This window comes from Echiichthys vipera (assembly GCF_963691815.1).
Source record: "Echiichthys vipera genome assembly, chromosome: 9".
NCBI lineage: Eukaryota > Metazoa > Chordata > Actinopteri > Perciformes > Trachinidae > Echiichthys > Echiichthys vipera.
The window spans coordinates 4,799,260-4,811,713 of NC_139834.1; positions in this window are offsets into that span (position 1 = coordinate 4,799,260).

Genomic DNA, 12,454 nt, shown 5'->3' on the forward strand with positions numbered 1-12,454 from the left:
AATAATTCAGAGGAAAGCTGTCAAGTTTTACATTTTAGGGGATTATCAATAAAATGAAGCCATTGGAGCTGAAATCATGCAGATGCCCCACTCCTCCGTCACCTGCAGAATCAGTTGAAAAGCCTGCAGACTATAACACTGCGGGCAATGTAAAGTCATAACAAAAGCAGCCAAATTGCCTGTTAAGCTAGCTGGTTTGCTACACTAGCTTGACCCTCCTGGGCTTATTTAGACTTACTTACTTGCTCTATATTTCATAGTCTGAAGGTTGTGTCAAATTCCACCTGAACTGTTTGCATTTTATATATAATAATGATAACTGGGATTTTTATATCCCAGTTATCATCCCAGCCATCTTGTAAGTAACTAACGCACAAATTTTCCATCCAATTTATCCATTATTCAACCTGAAATCTGGCATGAACACACACAAATGTTAAGCAACCTCCTGAAATGTTTGCACATTTGATGAAAATGTAATGTATTTTTATAGTACAAATTAAAGTGTACAGTGGCAAACTTGGGGTTAGGCTATGTGGCGCTGCATTGCGTGTTGTCCACTGGAAATGTGCCTTAGAGGGCACTTCATCACATTTTCAGGCACATTGGGCCACTATAGAAGGCCCATTATCACATAGTATCTACTGTACCATGGGGGCATCGATTAGGGCACTTTTAAGCATGGGGTCATGACTTGCATCTGGACTAAAATGTGAAATTATTACTACATAGGGTCCTTTCCATAATATTGTCAGACACACAGGTATAATAACAATCTGAGCCAAAACAAGCCCTTTTAGTGGCCATAGTTTGCTCAATTGGCCTGAAAGATTATAGGGTAGCCAAGCTGCCACACTCTCACTCAATACTGGACCATTGTAAAATAGTCACTGAGACACAAAAACAGAAAAGGTTTCCATGTAATGGGCTTCCTGCTGTGAAGCACCAAAGTATTCCCATGAGATGCATAATATACACCAGGGTGTGACATGCACTCAGGTGCTCAGCTTCTCTTGATAACAGCCTCAGGAGTAAGAGAGATACAATGAAACAAAGAACCCACTGAGAGAGAACGCAGAGAGATAATGAGAAAATCGAAAATGAAAATAGTGGGAGAGAGAACAAGAGAGTCAGGCTTGAGTGGGTGGTGGCTTGGTGTGAGGACAGACTGATGAGCATTTCCATCCAATTATTTTTGTGGAAATTGGTTCTGCCCAAAATACAAATGGAAATGTAAAATGTTTCTTAATATTTTCTCAATATTTTAAGTTTGGTATTCAGGTAGTGTTGTTAAAGTTTTTAATTATATTAGATTTTTTTCTATAAATATTTTTTATGAATAAACTCTTATATATTTTACAAATGCATGTGTACAAATTTACACTTTTTGTGCAACTCTTGATTACGGAAGAATAGGATGGAGTCAAAAAATATTTCTACGTTGCTATTTAAATGCAGCCCGATAAAAAGCACACTCAGTGTGTTTGTAATTACTTTTTGTATTAGTTTTGTAGTACCTGCTGGTGTTCAAGTGACTCTTGAAAACCTTGGCACTGCAATGAAGAGCAGCAGAGATATGAACAGAATCAGAGTAGAGAGATCTGGTCTCTTGCTGTTAGACAGAGGGGGCATCGGATGTGATCTTGAAAAGATGTCTCTCCACCCTGAGAGCCAGAGGGATGAACACAGAGACACTTGTTCCTTCGCAGCTGTGTCCCTCTTATCCCCCTTTTCATCCCACCTTCCTCTCTCCTCTCTCCTTTCTGCCTCAGCATCTCTGAATCTATTCAGCTTTCGACCTCAAAGCGCACAGCAGCCGATTCAGCCGTTTTCAGCTGATTGCTTATCATAACCATAGATATGAGGTGGTATGCTCTACTTTAACCATCTAGTTGGTTCAGTAGGCCTTTATCATCTATATTTAAGCCAGATCACCCATCCACGTCTTCCTCAACTGCTCCACTGTGGCGCTGTAAGTTGATATAGTATAAAGAGTGGCAACGGTAGGTAGTAAAAATTTCTTTTTTGTGGGCATAAATCCGTTGGTTATTAATCTGTCATCCACAGTGTTCCATGCAAAATCCAAAGTGCAGACTGCATTAATGCTCATGCTTTTTAACTCATGATCCAGGCTATTCACAATGTTTTCACAAATGTATTGATTTATTTTATTCACTGGTTATCTGTAAGATACAGCCTTACCTTGCTTTTCATTTTTATGAGTAACACTTGCCTTTGTGAGAATTAAGCTAGTTCCGCACGATTCTCTCCCCCTGTGATTGTTCAAGTAGACCTCCATAATCATTCATAATTATTACAATTTAATTTCCACTGGGAACCCATACATTGGATTTACTGATAAAGATCTCATTTGATTTAATTAGTATATGGTTCTACATCTGAATGGGCCTTTAGCTGTGGATTGATACCTTTGTCCAGATTACTACCAGATGATAGTAATTGTACATCAGAAACTGAAGGAACCCTCTAGGAGAAACCGTCTCAGCTGTTTGCTTCTCATGCTTGATTCTTTCCCTGCTCTGGCTTCTCTCTACAGATTAATCGCCATCAGGACCATGAACCCTGCTGGTTTCACTGTAGCCTCACTCAGGGACAAATTTACAACTGGGAAGAAAAGGGGACAATAGTTAAAAGGCTTTGTTTAGAGTCAGCTAGCAGGACTCAAGGAGCAGGTGTGAGAAGGTCTATTAAAGCAAAGGTCATTAGAATCAGAATTGTTCATCCTCCTTGGGGCATGATTATACTCAGATTACATGGAAATCGGCCAGTAATTTTGTGTATAGAGATGGCATTTTTCCCCTGAGGGTGGAGCTAGAAGAATTCAATTCAAAATTCAATTCAAATTTATTTATAGTGCCAAATCATAACAAAAGTTATCTCAGGACACTTTACAAACTAGGTATAGACAACACTCTATGACCTATTTATGATTTACACTGACCCAACAATTCCCCCGTAGAGTACGGTGGCAATGAAAACCTTCCCTATAACAGACAGGAACGTCAGACAGACCCAACTCTGTGGAGGACGGACATCTGTCTGCACCGGTTGGGGAGGAAGAAAAGGAGAGAGAAAGAGAGAAAGAGAAGATGGACAGATGGACAGAGAGAGACAAAGACAGACACAGAGAAAGGCACACTTCCAGTAACTATAATAATATCTATAGTAATGTGAATATGACTTATATGTTATGGCAGTTAATACAGCAGAATAGTAGAAACAAGCGCAGCTAAGGTGATAGATTATAACAGTAGCAGGAAGGATCATGCAGGACCACGGCAGCAGGCACCACCACGATCAGCAGAGACCTGAGAGACGACAAAGCACAAACAACAACTCTGCGTTCGTCTCTGTACTTGTGTTCTCGTGGACTTGTGAAACGTCATTGGTCGCAGCCAAGTCAATAGTCCGCATCACGGTCCAAATGCACGGATGTGATTTGCTCCGCCCATTTTATTATATTTTAGCTGACTTGTGTGGACTTCAGACAGCTAGGTGTCCCAGAATGCATTTCACCCTAAAATCAGCGATGATAGCTCAGGAGACAACACACAACTTTGAGTTGTAATTTCGAAATACTACTGTATTTGTGTCACAAAAAGCAGATTTAAGATATTTTTTTAGGTGAGATATAGTTGTTTTAACTTTGAATCCGTGGTCAATATATCAAGACAGAGCCTATTTTAAAGTTTACTGCTGCTCCAATTGCAGAATGTCCGGATTGCTTCCTCCAGAGTCTGGACTCCCTAGTTGAACTTGCCAAGTCTGAACTATTACGTCCAAACTTGGCGTACTAGGTACGGCAATGTCCTATTACTTTAATAATAATTCAGACAAACATCGTTTATGGGAACACATGCTGCACGAGTATCTTTCATATACAACATTTTATTGTTGTAAGAATAAATTGAAACTCCCTTTATCTCATTTGGAATGGGGTGAAGGCTGAGATCTCAGAAACAGATATCTGAAAATCTCAGCAGATAAAGCAAAGAAAAAGAAAAAGAAAAAAGCACGCATAGCCAGATTTTTGTAATTTGTGTGAGCCGACCCATTAACAATTCATAACTGAAAAAGCATCCATCCATCCATATCTATCTCTTTTGCTTTATCTCTTAAAGAATAATACGTTGGACACACAGCTCCGTGCATGACTTGTGTCCTGACTTGATCACCAGGAAAGACATTCTCACAATCCAATATTAAGTCAAAATACCACATTATTTTTTTTGTCCAATGCCAGTATTTTGTAAGTTCTTGCCAACATCCGCACATGGCAACTGGGACATCTGCTCATTTTCAGATTCACACTTTTCTACACTGATGGATTTTCTACACAAAATCTTCTCCCCTTTGTGAATGTGCTGCACTCCCATCCACCATCCCAACCTCCACACGTAGGGGACTCATCCAATCATCCAGCTGGGAGGAGGCCGCAGGGAAGACCCAGGACTAGGTGGAGAGATTATATCTCAGCACTGGCCTGGGAACGCCCAGTTAGAGCTGGTTAATGCGACCCGGGAAAGGGAAGTTTGTGGTCCCCTGCTAAAGCTGCTGCCCTTGCGACCCGACCCCGGATAAGCGGTTAAAGATGAGATGAGATGAGACTCATCCAATATGGACATGAATCTGATGAAAAGTCAGAATTGACTTATTTATTTCATAAACTATGAGGAGTGAAAACCAAATTGGCTGCAAATATTCTAAAAAAAATGTTTCAGCAGCTTATAGATGGTGGTCAGTCTGTTAAATTGAAATAAAAATAAAAATACACTCATTAAATAAGGGATTGAGCCATTTTTTTCATGTAACAACTATTAACGGAGAAATCCTGGAGAGTCGCTAACAACCAAATGCTGCTAACACTGATTAGCTCAGGGCACCACGGTCAAGGCATTAAAATGTCTTTTTTTAACCAATAATACTGCTCAAAATAACACCAAACCTCTGCAGTAGCATGAGACGAGTCCCTACACGTAAAATGTAGCATCAACAACATAGTTAGTGAACGCAGAGTTTATTAAAAGAGTGTTTTAAAGACTTACCTACTGGCCCCTGTACGAGCTCCTCTCATAGTAATGTCCATTCAAGTCAATTACCAAAGTCAATCCCAAAGAAAAGAGCCCATTGGTGCTTCGTTTTCTGTGTAAGGACTCTTCTAATGCTACTGCAGAGGTTTGGTGTTATCTTGAGCAGTATTAGTGGTTAAAAAAGACGTTTTAATGCCCTTACCGTGCTGCCCCGAGCTAATCAGTGTTAGCCGCATTCGGCTGTTAGCGACTTTCCGGGATTTCTCTGTTAATAGTTGTTACACAAAAAAAATTGTCTCTATGGCTTATTTGATAAGTGTGTTTGCCAAAAAAAGTCCCTGGGATGATTTTACACCAAATTTCATTTTAGGTTGCAAGTCGATTACAAGTTAGAAGGTTTGGTCATTTTTTACTGAATGCCCTTCAAGAGCATCTTTAAGGACTGCATCCACTGCTAATTCAAAGTGACTGCTTCCAGTTAGCGCTATGCTAAGTTGAATGGGGGGAAAAAATGTAATTAAATCCTGCAGTTCTTCTAGACATTCAAAAATATCATCGCATGACGCTCAAAGCATTTTATAGACCGTTTAACAGCTGCAACAGTAGTGACCATAGACTGTATATGGTAGTGACAGAGAAGGCTACAGCAGAGCATGACATAAGCACAAGATGAACTAACTTGACACCAGTGAGTGCTGTCTTTGCTAACACACAGCTTGACAGTGGTGTCAGTCTTTGGCTTGAATGTGACATGAAACCACTGTTTCACGTCACAATGACAGACGAATCAGTGCTTCACAGAGTGGAGTTGATGATTCAAACGTCTACTCAGTTAATCACTAAAAAAAACAACTTTTCTAGACAACTTGTGCTTTTTTCAGCAAATCAGGTTTATTGCGGGTAGAAATGTTAAAATAAGAAATGGCTACATTGCAGTAGTTAGATGAAAACCTGCTGGTGGTAAGCGCTTTCAGAGATCCATAAAGGAAATTCAATCATTTTAACAGCGTCAGCAGCAAAGTTAACGGACCTGATGAAACCGAGGAATGGGACAAATAAAGAACACTGTTTATGCCGTGTCCCCTGAGGGCCGTACTGTCCACGAAAGAAAGAAGTGGTTCTGTATTAAAATGGCTATTTTTGAAACATCTCACCACAGCAAGGTGATCAATGACTACAACATGAGGGGTCAAATATTTGAAGCCATTTAGCAGCTTGAGATGTCTCTACTGATATTGCAGTGTTATACAATAACATCAATTGCCAATTTTAAATGAGGTTGATATCATTTGGCAATAGGAAATTCAGAATTAATTATAATTCAGTCAAGCAGTATAATGTCAACATTACAAACTCAAAATTCAAAATAATGAAAAACCGAGGTTTGGCTAAAAGCAGACTACAGACTACAAGCCAATAAAGAGCCAATCTGTTTGTACGACTGGTTCTTGCATGAGGCCCCAATGTGACTGCTCTTGCCACATGTCGTTGAGTAAACAGTAGAAAAGGACGATACTGCCTTTTTTGCCGTTCATGTAACTTTCCGTCATACTGAACTGATTTTAGATTGCAGATGAAGAATGGAGAAGAAGGCCAGGCCGAGGAATTTGAACCACACACCGCAGCCATTAATCAACGTGTTAGTGCATTCAGGCCAGCAAGGGCTGTCTGCTGGAAGATAAATGAACAGAGACAGGTTTCTTAAACTTGCTTTGCCTCGGGAATACAGGTAAAATATTCAAACTTTTCTGCAGCTATGCTTCCTGCCTGTTGCTCCACCAGATCACTGATGAATTATTTGGGTTATTTCTCATTTGCTGCCATCTTGTTAAACAAGTTAATTACCCAAGATGGTAGCACTGTTACTGCAGCACTCTGTGTACATCTCATTCAGCAGGGGTCCATTTCACAAAGCAAGTTCAACAAACTCTGAGTCTAACCCTGAACTCTGAGTTGATCTACTCTGAGATAGGAAACTCTGAGTTTTCGGTTTCAGAACAGCTGGAGCCTGTTTCACAAAGCAGGTTTAGCGAAAACTCTGAGTCTGTTAACCCTGAAATGAGGGAAACTCTGAGTTTTCCGTTTCACAAAGGGAGGTAACTCAAACCAGAGAGAGAGGGGTAACTCTAGCCTGTTTCACAAAGAGAGGTAACTTAACCTCTCGGTCAGTTACCATGGTAACATGCTCTCTGAAACTAACCTGGTCGGGACCAGGTTTTTCTCAGAAAACCTTGAGTTTCTCTCTGTCTCCGCCCTCTTTCAGCCACACACGGTGTTTGATTTCCTCATTCATTCAGTCAGCGGGCGAGTTTTGGCGTAGTATAGTTCTGTCGTCTGTTTTTTCAGAAAATCACTGCAAAAATCAGTCATTAGAAGTTATATTAGGTCGCAACTATTTCACTACCATGGCGTGTCCTTTTGATAACGATCCCGTGGATGAAGGTGCAGAATTACTGCGCAGAGAATTAAATATTCGTCGGGAGATGATTATCAGACTATTGATTATAGATGTTCTTGCATTTCCAGGCAATTCTCTTTTTGAGCGGTACCGTTTCATATCCCAGCAGATATTCTGTGTTGTGCTGCGTTTTTTTGCAAAAGGGAGTTTTTTTATACAACGTATAAAAATCAGTCAGTAGGCCTATATAGAAGTTATATTAGGTGGTGAATATTTACACTACCATGGCATGTCCTTTTGATAACGATCCCGTGGATGAAGGTGACACATTACCGCAAAGAGAGAGAAGAATTAAATATTCAGGGTCCTGTGATTGCAACAGGACTACATTTAAACTTACGCACTGACCCGAGCCGCAATGTTCTCCCGCACCGTCTCCCTCTCTTTTGCTGCTGCAGCGGTGTAAACCTGCTCAAACTCACCGTATGAGCGCATTAATATTTCCAGTTCCAGTTGTAGCGTAGCCTTTCGCTTCCCTGTTGCCATGGTGACTCGTCGAATCAGGGCTCCATTGATGCTGTCTTTTTTTACTTGTGGTGCACGCGCTTAACTCCAGGTCAAACTACTCTGAGTTGATCAACCTAACGCAAATCAGCTGTTCTGGAACTGAAAACTCAAGAGTTTCCTATTTCAGAGTAAATCAACTCAGAGTTCAGGGTTTAGACTCAGGGTTTTTTGAACCTGCTTTGTGAAACAGGCCCCTGGAGTTAAGCGCGTGCACCACAAGTAAAAAAAGACAGCATCAATGGAGCCCTGATTCGACGAGTCACTATGGCAACAGGGAAGAGGAGGGCTACGCTACAACTGCAACTGTAAATAGTAATGCGCTCATATGGTGAGTTTGAGCAGGTTTACACCGCTGCAGCAGCAAAAGAGAGGGAGACGGCGTAGGAGAACATTGCTGCTAGGGTCAGTGCATAAGTTTAAATGTCCTTTGCAATCACAATAATATCACAGGGGGAAATGCTTGAGTGGTAGCCTATTCATTTATTTATTTAGGTGCATTCCCACGGGGGAGAAGCGCACTTGGCAGCAGCTTAAGATGAAACATAAAAACATTGTTCAAACAGGTAAAACATCGGCACAATCTCATGGTGACGCCTCGTTTTGAGCATGTTTTACATTGTAAAGTAAATATTACCGTAAGTGGCTGTTTTATATGTTGTATAAAAAACTCCCATTTGCGAAAAACGCAGCGAAACACACAATATCTGCTGTGATGTGAGAGCATGACTTTGGTTGTTAATGTTGGAAATGTAAGGACGGATGAGGTTGTGTATGTAAATGATGGACTGTGACATGAAACGGTGTTGTGCCGTATTCAGCATCCCTGCCGTGAAATGGACCCCCTCGCATTATAGTTGATATTCTGGATCAGAAGGCTGTTGTTTCCACCTATAGGAGTAGTTTATATACCGGTAACCCAATTAAAAGCACACACTTTTGAACCTATGAATTGCAAGAAAAGCTGGGATTATATTTAGGAAACGCTAAGTCAAATACATTCAACTTGCTCAAAAGATCCATTTCATTAATTTTGTAATTATGGCTGCAGTATATTTCCACAGAACATACAAAAAGGTGTTGTTTTGTGTTCGCTTTTATCCAAGTTTGTGACTTTAAACTCTTTAAAATAGTTTAACGACTGTAAGTAACCAGTGTTCTGGCCGTTGTGGGTTACCAGGATATATATGTATATATATATATATATATAAACTACTCCTGTAGGTCGAAACAACAGCCTTCTGATCCAGAATATCACCTATAATGCGAGGGGGTGCATTTCACGGCAGGGCTGCTGAATACGGCACAACACCGTTTCATGTCACAGTCCATCTCATCCCTCCTTACATTTCCACAGCTGGAAATGCAAGAACATCTATGCGCGGTCTGATAATGATATCCCGACGAATATTTAATTCTCTGTGCAGTAATGCTACACCTTCATCCACGGGATCGTTATCAAAAGGACATGCCATGGTAGTGGAAATATTCACCACCTAATGTAACTTCTAATGTAGGCCTACTGACTGATTTTTATACGTTATATAAAAAAAACTCCCTTTTGCAAAAAAACGCAGCGCAACACACAATATCTGCTGTGATATGAGAGCATGACTTTGGTTGTTAATGTTGGAAATGTAAGGACGGATTAGGTTGTGTATGTAAATGATGGACTGTGACGTGAAACGGTACCGCTCAAAAAGATAATTGCCTGGAAATGCAAGAACATCTATAATCAATAGTTTGATAATCATCTCGCGATGAATATTTAATTCTCTGCGCAGTAATGCTGCACCTTCATCCACGGGATCATTAGCAAAAAAGGACATGCCATGGTAGTGGAAATAGTCGCCACCTAATAGAACTTCTAATGTCTGATTTTTGCAATGATTTTCTGAAAAAACAGACGGAACTATACTACGCCAAAACTCGTCCGCTGACTGAATGAATGAGGAAATCAAATGCCGTGTTCGGCTGAAAGAGGGCGGAGACAGAGAGAAACTCAAGGTTTTCTGAGAAAAACCTGATCCCGACCAGGTTAGGTTCAGAGAGCATATTACCATGTTTAAGTTACCTCTCTTTGTGAAACAGGCTAGAGTTATATACTGTACATGGGGAAATAGTGTCTAGCTTGAAAAATACAGAAATTCACCTTCAATTGCGGGGAATGCAAGACAAATGCTGCTCACAGTTTGATGATCTTGCCTCTGGTTGCAGGTAACATCTGAGCTAATAGTTTAAATGTTCCAGATGTTTTCTGTGAGTACAGAGAGTGGAAGAGGAACATCCTACAGCTCCAATATAACACTGACAGAGAGAGAAAACGTGTATACAGTCCCACAGCCAGTGGTGTGCACAAGGGCACACATAGCTCCTCCTCTACACTGAAGAGGGCACTTTAGCACACTTTTGGCTCCCAAGAGAGTGCTTTAGCACACGTTTTGGCTCCTATAGGGCACTTTAGCCCCCCCATATTGATGTGACCAATGGCTCCATATTGATCATCGGCCTCAAGTTTTTCTATGGAGGTCACAGTATAGCATCATTACAATACTGGATGTGCTGACCTGTTACATGCTCATATATATTATAGAAATCCGTGTTAGGATAGGTTCTTTAATGTCCCCAAAGGGATAATTGTTTCCACACAAGTCAGTTATTTTCTTTTAATGGCAGCATACATTAAAAGTCCCAACACATGGACATCAAATACGGATAACACAGATAACACACCCTCTCCCCACAAATAACAAAAAGACCCTCTCCCCACATATCCCCAGGACAACATATAGACAGACAGACAGCAGCAATCATGATGTCCATCCATATCCCCCCTATAAGAGATAACAACCCCCACAGAAAGGCACATGGACAGGAATAGACGTGAAATTACAAATAAGAAGTCTCAAAACACAAAGTCCAACTGGCAACAAAGGTCACTAAGGGCAGTGAGATAATTATCATACCTGTGGTTAGTTTTTCTCTTTTCCTGAAGCTTTGGCAAGAAAACATCATCGTCTGGAGGCTGGCTTCACTTAATTAGGTGGTGCAGAGAGAGATATTGATTTTGGGTTGACTCAGCTCTGGAGGTCAGTTGGACAAAAAGGTTGTTTCTGGCCTGTGTTGATGATTATGATTATGAGACCCCATGAACCTTGTGGTTGTTTAAAGAGTACATCTGGTTCTAAGGCAGTGATGACCAAGTGTCAGAGCCTTTTTAATATAATATTTGTTTTATGTTTTAGTTTTTTTTTCATTTCCAGTCAGATTTATTTAGACACAAATTAGAAAAAGTGTTTGCACAAAGCCCCCACCACAGCGACGTCCTGGTTGATCCAATACAGAAGTGCAGAAAACTGCAGTTCTCTGAGTGTCCACTAGGATCAAGTTTCATAATAGAGCAGATTTTTCATTGACCCCCATGTTAAACAGGCTGTTTTCACAGGATAATTAAACCTGTTTAAGGCCTGTTACAAAAAACATTCTAGTCTGTATGTTTAGGTCATATCTCAATGACAACACTGAGGGGGGTTAATTTTTTTGTACCAGGCTAGTATTTATTTTATTGGAGGTTAAAGTTTATGAATAATTAGGGGTGTGGCCTCTTGAGTGACAGCTAGCCTCTAGCCCTCACTTGTCCTCGTAAGTATACGTAAGCCAGATGGACGTATCTCCCTGCCCCCAACGTCACATACATGCCCTTTTTTGGTAAGAGGAAATGAGGCGGAGTCAAAGTCTGACAAGATGGACACTCCAGTAGGCGAGGATGATTGGATCAAGTTGAGGGAACAGACCCCGACGGTATGCTACATCCATTTTTTATACAGTCTATGGTTTGCACCTACTCTTATTAAGCTTCACTTGATCTCAGGTAGAGGTATAAATGGATCGGTCCATCATTTCATGGTTAGTTTTAGGTCTGACCTAATTGTTTTTAGCCAGTCCTGGAAAAATATTGTAGGTTTTCAGTCGATGTACGAGTTTAAGTGTGTAGCAGTGTCACAGGCAGACATATAGAAATCAGTTTATTGTGTGTATGTCTGTGTGTGTGTGTGTGTGTGTATGTTTCCAATTGTCTATACAAGAAAATTACCCAGGAATGTGATGCAATAGAGTAGCTTTTGCACACATATCGGTCTATTTCTGTCTTCTGTAGCTCTCTGCTTCAGCTTCAGACCACGCTTTAACAACAATATTTGTGGCCTGGGTGTTTCTCATTGTTCTCACCGTGCGTACATATACCTATGAAAAGTAATGCACTGTCAAAATCGTTTTCACACTATTTCACAGCGTTAAATAGAATTATATACACATTTTGTAAGATATTATACAATTCACATGTGCATAACTTTTCGTAAGATATCATCCATTGTTTTGGCCTACAAATAAGTCTGATGGAGTGTGAATTCAGAAGCTGGAGGTTATGTGCTAATCAATTTTA